Here is an 8,536-nt window from a genome sequence, read left to right on the forward strand (position 1 = left end):
TTACTCTACATAAACACTACAACTAGAAGATGTACTATCTCTGCCAACACCTCTGATTAAATAACAGACTTTCTGACTCTTAGAGGAAATTTAGTTCCCAAAACTTGTTTTCATAGTATCTACTTCATATATTGTTTATGGGTTTGTGACATTTATGAAAGATTTGATTTGATTGATTTTGAAAATGGTTTTGTTTTAGATTTATTCTATATTTAATATAGAAGGGGTTTTAAGTTTTCATTTTGTTACAATGCTTTATTTTCACTTTTTTAATCAGTTCTTAATTATGGCTGTAGTTTTAACTTTCTTAAATTTAGATGAATACTGATTTGTTTTTGTTGTTGTTGTTTTTTGCAGTACTGAATCTGTACATTTGAGGTCTGAATCAATATTAAAGTTACAATACATGGCAATCATTGTCTCAGAACAGTTTACATAAATTTACTGGGTGTTAGTTAGGGTGAAACAATTATTTGTTTTAAGTGTACACTCATAGTTTTGCATTAGTTTTAAAGTATTCATAGCCTTGGTATACCTTTACAATCTGTTATATTTGATGCTGGTGGTGATGAAGATGAAGATGAGAAGGAGGTGGGTTGCACAAAGACAGAAAAGCACTGAGATTTTAAACACAGAACAGAAGGCAGGCAAGAAAATTATTGGATGAGAGTAATGATGCCAGCACTGATTTTGTAAGCATGGGAAAGTGGAAGTGATGTAAAGAATAGACTAGCAGCTGAACACACAGGAAAGCAGGCAGATGAGTGATTACTTCCTTACTTAACTTATACATGAGCTTCATTATTACTGAAGACCTGGGAATGAGCTCACAAAGAGCATGGGCATTTTTTGCCGCCTTGTTGGAGCGAAGCTGTTGGAGAAACACAAGAATTAATCGAGAGATGCAGACTGATGCAACAAAAACCAGTAAGTAGGGTGTACAGCGTACACTATAGTTTATAGTACAAAGTAGTATTAGCTTATTATTTACACGATCTAATATTTATATCCACATAATTATGGATTATTATATTTACAATATTAAAAACACATAGTGTATTTTACAGAAAATTACATTAGGAAACATAATATATTAGATTTATATTTCAAATTTGACAAAATGCTTGCCAGTCTTGGTAGCTGGGGATCAGTCCGCCAGGGCCTCTGCTCCTGGCTGCCACCCGGCACACATAGCACCCGACCCCTACGGTGCCTCCTGTGGTTGGTGGGCCTGCAGGAGGATGGGCCCATGTCCCCTTTTAGGGCTGTGCCTGTGCAGGCTCCATGGATTAAGGCCTGACCACCAGACGCTCGCCCTTGGGCACCCTCCCTGGGCCTTGCCCCAGGGCGGGGCCCCGGTAACCCTATCCCAGACCCACTTTGGTCAACTCCACTTTGTCAGGCAGGCTCTATTTAAATGATCTGCTGATCAGGTGTGTCAGTGGTCAGGTGTGGGTGTGGTTAGAGAAACTGAACTCTGCTTTCCAAAGATGTGATACACCACAGTTAATTTATCTTACAAGAGGGAGCAGCACAGATTTTTCTTTTCTTTAATAATAATCACCTTCACTTAGAAACAACACTTTGTGTTTACTTGTGTTATGTTTGTCCAATATTTAAACTTGATTGATCTGAAATATTCAAGTGTGACAAACATGCAAAAATAAAAACAGGAATTGCAGGGTGAAGTGTTCCCTCCATGGTTTTCTCAAACCCCTTCACCACAATGAGGTGCTGCTTAGGCTGCTGCCCCCACGACGTGGCCCCGGATAACCGGAAGAAGATGGATGGATGAATATGACAAAATGGTGATTTTACAGCAGCAGCAGGGAGGGGCAGATGGGGAGGGCAGCTGCCCCTCCCTGAGACTGTTTCTGCTAGAAGTTTCTTCTTTTTATAAGGGAGTCCTTCCTCCCCAATGATGCCAAAGCACTTGCTCATAAGGGGTTATCTGATTGTTGGGGTTTTCTCATTTTTTTATATTATTGTAGCGCCTTAAATCTTACAATATAAAGCACCTTGAGGCAACTGTACTTTAATGTCGGTCATAAGGGAGGTACTTCAAGAGCCATATATTTTATGAGGTGGTACTCATTGTGAAAAGTTTGAGAACCACTGGTTTAAAAGGTGCATGAGCCTCTGGTAAAACTGGGGGTGAAGTGGTAGAGCACTGTCGAAAGGTGAACCAAGAAGTAAGCACAGATCTATTCAACAGAGTGTGACACCATGTGTGAAAAAAAGAGGGTATTACAGCTAAAAGAAAAAAAAAAAAGCTAAATTTAAAAAAAAATCCTTTCTTTTTCAGTTTAAATTTTTATCTTTCAGTGTCACGTTTTTTTGGTGTTTTTTTTTTTCAGTACCAAAACTAGATGTCACTGTTCTGGTTGCAGATAGAGTATTCATTACAGATCACAAACAAACATACTGCATTGTATCAAATAAAGTGTTTAAATTATGAAGTTATCAGGCAAACAGAAAGGTGGAGTTCTCACAGAATAACTGAGAGATGTGATGCTCACTTTTCTCATTTGTAGGTGCCCACTTTGTCCTGGCCGGTGATTCTGCTGCTATCTGCTAACCTGGATGCCCAGGATGCCCAAGAGTCTGTCTGAGAGTTCAGCCATCGCAGCAGTGCCACCGGCTGGGTTAACTGCACATTGTTCATCTGTCCTGTAGGGTTCACTCATCTGTCGTGACTAACTTCCTACTTGGTGGTGTACCGTGTTGAGATGCCACTCGTGACGATGAGGCTGTTGTTATGTTAGGAATTCTGAATATAGAAGTGCAACAATGATATTTGTTTGTTTCTTAACTTTATTTGTTTCCATTTGCACAACAAAAATGGTTTTTGACTTTTCATTGAGACAAATATTTTCATGCAAAAAAATATTTCCATCGCAGATAAAAGCCCCAACTCCATTCAGCTGCAAACTGCTGGAGTGAATGAAAGTGATTAAAGTCTTGAAAGACTCATTGTATGTTTAACACTGAGCAACTTCTGATGACGTTTGAAGTGACAAATCTTTATTTGTAGGTGCATCTCCATTGTCTGACACTGCAGACATATTCCGCTAGTGTCTAATTTTTCTAAAGTGGATAGTTCTTACTTTATGTTACAAGTGGCAGGTGTGTGGTTGGTTCATAGTCTTTTTTATTATGTTTGTCAAGAGCTGTTGATAAGATTATGTGTTACTCCTGATATTTGAGACATTAAAGTGATGTAGTGTCACACTGACCTTAAGAGTGCAGTGAGGAGCATCATTACAACCATTAAATATTTCAGCTCACATAAGTAACCCTGTTGGATCCTATGGGCTCAATGCTGTTAGACACTTTTGCTAAGGATTTCCTCTCATGGGGAGTACTTCAGGATTCATGATTTATTTTGCAATGACTGCAGCAAAACATCATGAGGTATTCAAACACATAAAGGTGTGGCTTTTTGTCATGATTTAAATGAGACTGAACTGAATTAAGCTATTTTGTCAATAACCTAAAATAGATATACCATTATATATTAAAATATATTTGCTAACCAACACTGTGTTGCTTGGATTTCTCCTTCAAAGACATTTGTCAGTCCCACAGATTTTTAATGATAAAACCAGACAGACAGGCCTGAAGAAATGCAGTGGCGGGTTTCATTATGAGAATGAAGGAAAAATTTAAATACCTTTAAGCAATGGCATTGTCTTCTTTCACATAAAGAAAATTCCTTTGGTATTTTGGCCTGTTGCCAGTAACATTCCTGTTCATATGAACTCACCCCGCCCTTTACCAGAAGTGTCCAACTTTTCCAGTAAAACGATACTGCTGCATCAAAATAAGAAAACAATAACCCCAAAACCGCGTAGACAAGGAGGGGTATTAGAAGGGATTTATGACTCCCGTCACAATTTATGACATATTATAGAGCTGTGATATGTTTAGTCACTGTCCTTTTTAATTAGAACTTGGTGTTTGACATGTTAAGTGCTAGAGACCAACCATCAGCGATCGGCTCCTGTGTGGATGGAGATCTACAGGGTGGGCCATTTATGTGGATACACCGTAATAACATGGGAAAGGTTGGTGATATTAAAGTCCTGTTTGTGGCACATTAGTATATGTGAGGGGGCAAACTCCTCAAGATGGGTGGTGACCATGGTGGCCATTTAGAAGTCGGCCATCTTGGATACAACCTTTTGTTTTTTCAATAGGAAGAGGGCCATGTGACACATCAAACTTATTGGTAATGTCACAAGAAAAACAATGGTGTGCTTGGATTCAACGTAACTTTATTCTTTAATGAGTTATTTACAAGTTTCTGACCACTCATAAAATGTGTTCAATGTGCTGCCCATTGTGTTGGGCAGCACATTGAACACAGCAAGGTCAGAAGTCCCATCCTGTAGCAACAGTGATGCCTTGAATCTGTCCTGCGGGGTAGAGGAACCAGATGGTATCATCTTGGAATCCACCATAACCTCAGCAAGAGCAGAGCAATCGTCAGGTGATATGGTAGTGCAAGAAGATGCACCTCATCAAGATGTGGAGAAGTCACTTCCAGGGGAAAAACCAGGTAGTGACAGGAATTAAGTTAGGAACATACCAGACAAATGGCAAAAAATTACATATATTTTATTTCTTTTGATTTATGTGATCCATACAAATGGGTACCTTTCAGAGTGGAAATGTGAACAAGATGCAACCAGAGCAGCCTGGCTCAGAGTTACTTCCAAAGCATGAGACCAGAAAGGCAGTAGTCCTGCAAATGGACTTGCGGGAAAGTATTATGGATCAACAGAGATCACTTATCTCCCTCTACAAAGCCCCAAAGGTAGAGTACTGCCTGGATTTCTCATACGCAACATAACCTAGCTGTACTCTTTTCAGGGAACACAGATCTTACAAGACTGTTTGACGGTGAGCCACAACACTTGACTCCATCCACTTCTCAGACCTTGCTTGAGAGTGACATGTTTTTGGTGGCAGGTAAGAAAGTTATGTACAGAAATAAGAGGAAGAGGAATTTAAAATAATATACGTGCAGCACTAAAGGTAACAGCATTACTAGTGTTACATTATCCTAACTGTAACCCTAAAGATGAAAAATAGATTGAATGCAGTTACAAAACTGTTTATTTTTACCACCATGCAATGTTAGGCTAAGTGAATTTATTATGTTTGGTCTTAGCAAGAATAATGGGACATTCATTCATTCATGGTGGACCGTGTGTGTCTGGTATAAGTCCTGCAATCATCCATGTCCTTTTTGGTGGCTCACCTGAAACAGCTACAGTTCAGATTGAGGATTGCCCTGATATTGATATCTGCAGCACTATTCAGCTGGTTTGCATTTTTGTACCATTATTTTGAAGAATTACTATTTCACTAAATATTGAATTTAGAGACATGATTGAATAGCCATCAGTACCTACTACTGACTACTAAATTTTTTTTCTTTGTCCTAGCTTGATGGCACTGCTGAATTAACAGAACTGGAACGAAGAAATGTTCTCGAGCTAGCCCTGGCTTGGGACCTGCCAGGTGTCACACAAACCAATATAAAGTTGCTGTATGAATGTCTGCTATTCCACGCTGTGAGTACTGACTTACTCTCAGCAATACATTTAAATTTTAAATAGAAAAGCACATCAAACCTTTGGATGTGAATAAGTACATTTTTCATATACATTAAAAAAAATCTCTTTGAAGGCCATCTGAAATTATTTTATTAGTACAGTGGATGTTTTTTAAGTATTTAACATTTAAAGTGTGTTTCACTTTACGGACTCACACTTCAGTTTTGGTTTGGTCTCACCGTTGTAGGTCATAACACGAACAAGTCATCAAGTCAAGCAGCTGAGGAAAGGGCTTAAGGAGATGGTATGGCTACTTCTGACAGAAAGATCAGACATCATTCCTCTTTTCTTACCAAGGTAATCAGAGACTGCTCCCTGTTGTGAGGTAAAGTCAGGTCACATCTTTTAACATCTGAATAGTAAAGGTATTTTGTTAATTTATGAAGGATGCACATTAATTGTTGACACAAAACACCAATATACTATTTGGTATGCTTGGGCTAGTTGAACAGCTGGGTTACATTTAATAAAAATACACCTAATGTTGCTGACGCTCTTAAGACTACAAGATAAGTAAAGTTATGAAATGACAAATTCAGCTAATTTTATCTAGTAGCATTTAAGAGAAACATTTATTCAAGGTGAACTGTTTTATGCAGGCTATTCTAGAAAGGATAGTGTGGCCTGCCACAGAAGATGAAGATGAGGAAGAAGAGGAATGCTCTCTTGAGGATAAATGCAGAGTGGCAGGTTACCTTCGGTCCTTCATTGAAAATGGTAAGTCTGTTGCGATAGGTATTTTGCTATTGGTTTTCTCTGATTATACTTTGGTAAATTACACACAGTCCAGTGATCTCGGGTCATTAACAAAGAATAACTATAGTATATATTTGTTTTGTTATTTGCTCCATACTGCCTCCATGCAATACATTAAAAAAAGTGTTCATCTTTTATGGTATTTCTCCATAAAAGATTGAAAATAATGAATGTAGGATGTCATTATAGCTCAACACAATGTCCCGTTGCAGCATCTTGTGCACAACGAAAAGCCCTCATCAAGTTTTGGACAGGATGGGAAGTCTTGCCGAGAGAAATGACTGTGGAAGGGCACAACACTGGACTGAATGCGTAGCCTTTGGCAAGCCGTGGAAGTTATAATAAACCCTTTAAGCCTTCTTAAACTTCACTTTGATTTCCCTTCTTCAAGCCTATTCACTTTTTTTCCTTAAGAGAAACAACTGTTTGAAGGTCAGATGCCCTACACTGTGTTGTTTCTCTGCCTTGTACAGCTGCGCAAACCTTCACCAACCAGCTCAATCTCTGCGCAGTATTTACTTTTAAAGAAATGGTATTGTGGTTTTGCACACATTCATTTTCGTTTCTTTGTGATTTTAAAAGATACTTTAAAAACTTTGTAATGCAGTAAAAACAAGAGCAAAAGTGCATGCTTTTGTTATTTCATTTGAGTATAATTCTGTTATTTCTATGAATTTTTATTTGTGAATATAGTTCACGTGGGGCATTCCTTTATATCAATAAAATGTTTTCCTTAAATGTTTAGTAACGAAGCTTATGGGTAAGTTCAGTAAGGAAGATGAAACCTCTAACATCTGTCTGCTCTCAGGTGTAGCCTGCTAAATCTAAGCTTCACATCACTTCCTCTTCCCCACACTGTCAAGCTGTTTGCAATAACACTGGTCTAGTCCAATCATCTTTTTCCTGGCCTTCTTCAGGTCAGTCAGCATTCACGCAGCATACTTTAAATCTCACTGGAGCTCTGTCATTCTCCTTTGCAAACGCCTTCATGCATCCGAACTCCTCCCATCACCACCTTTTATCACTCAGACTCCATTTACATCTCCGTCTTTATCTCCACCACCAGCGTCTAGACTCCAGGGTGCCCTGCTGTAATCTCTATCACCGCTGGGATTCCTTTCCTTCGAGACGGGCCATTGAATTCTAACCGCCAAATACCGCTATCTAAATTCTGTACATCAATAAATCATGTTCATTTCTTTCTAATAATCTCTCCTTCTTGAAATAAAATGAGTTATTTGTAAATAAGTGGACATGAATAACTCGAGCTTGTTATATAATGTTATAGCATGTTTTTAACTGCCTCATTCTCTTTATTTTTACAGCTGCAACACATTTTGGGGTCAACTTGAAAGAAAGGCATGTGAGAAATGTAAAACTGATGTCAGAGGTCAAATGTGACCTCCAAATTATAATTTGATATTTAAAATCCTCATATATCGTTATCATTTCCCTAATGTTTTGTGGAAGGTGGACCTTATTTGACTTTGAAGAAGAGGTCCGAGATCCAAAGTAATGTGATATTTACAACCCCCATTACCTGTATGCCCATGTGTTGTTAAAGAAAAGGCCATCGGAGGCGGCCACGGCAAAGACAAAGAGAGGTGCGTGATCAGTTAAGCAGACGCTGAAGCTCAGACTCTAATGACACGTTTGAAGGGAGAAGAGCCCGGCCTTTGGTCAGAGCACAAACTGACACCGGAGGTTTGGAGACGCCGAGGCCGCCGCGCGCTCCGGTGAAGCTCCGTTTGTAAAGGACACAGACTGGACACGAGTCCGCTAAAACTACCGAAAAAAAGAAAAAAAGGTTTCCCACCATACATTCGAGAATGTTAGCTTGCTCCGTCAATCAGAGCCCGATGTGTGACGTACCTTCATACTTTGTGAGACTCGCGCATAGATGCGTAAATGTGTTTTGTTGACGTTATACCTTTACAGACGGGAGAAAGAGAGAGAGAAAGACTCTTTGGGTGAGGAGGTGCAGTGTTTCGGGGAGGTCATGTTTACATCTTCTAGATTTTCTAAAGGCTAAGTACACTTGAATGTTTCGTTGCAATCTAGAGTATTTTTTATTGTGAATGTATATTTATTGTCACTGTCATTTTTCTCTTTTGCAGTGAAAAATATAAAATGTAATAAAAAACAAATCAACACAC

General features: G+C 38.9%; 1 pseudogene; it reads left to right on the forward strand.

Moving 5' to 3' along the window:
- Positions 1-4,651: 4,651 nt before the first annotated feature.
- LOC146674569 (uncharacterized) lies at positions 4,652-8,412 on the forward strand (annotated as a pseudogene).
- The last annotated feature ends 124 nt before the right edge of the window (positions 8,413-8,536 follow it).

The sequence above is a fragment of the Rhamphochromis longiceps genome, linkage group LG3 (assembly GCF_057381845.1).
Source record: "Rhamphochromis longiceps isolate RC_006_pf linkage group LG3, R_longiceps_female_GT1.1, whole genome shotgun sequence".
NCBI lineage: Eukaryota > Metazoa > Chordata > Actinopteri > Cichliformes > Cichlidae > Rhamphochromis > Rhamphochromis longiceps.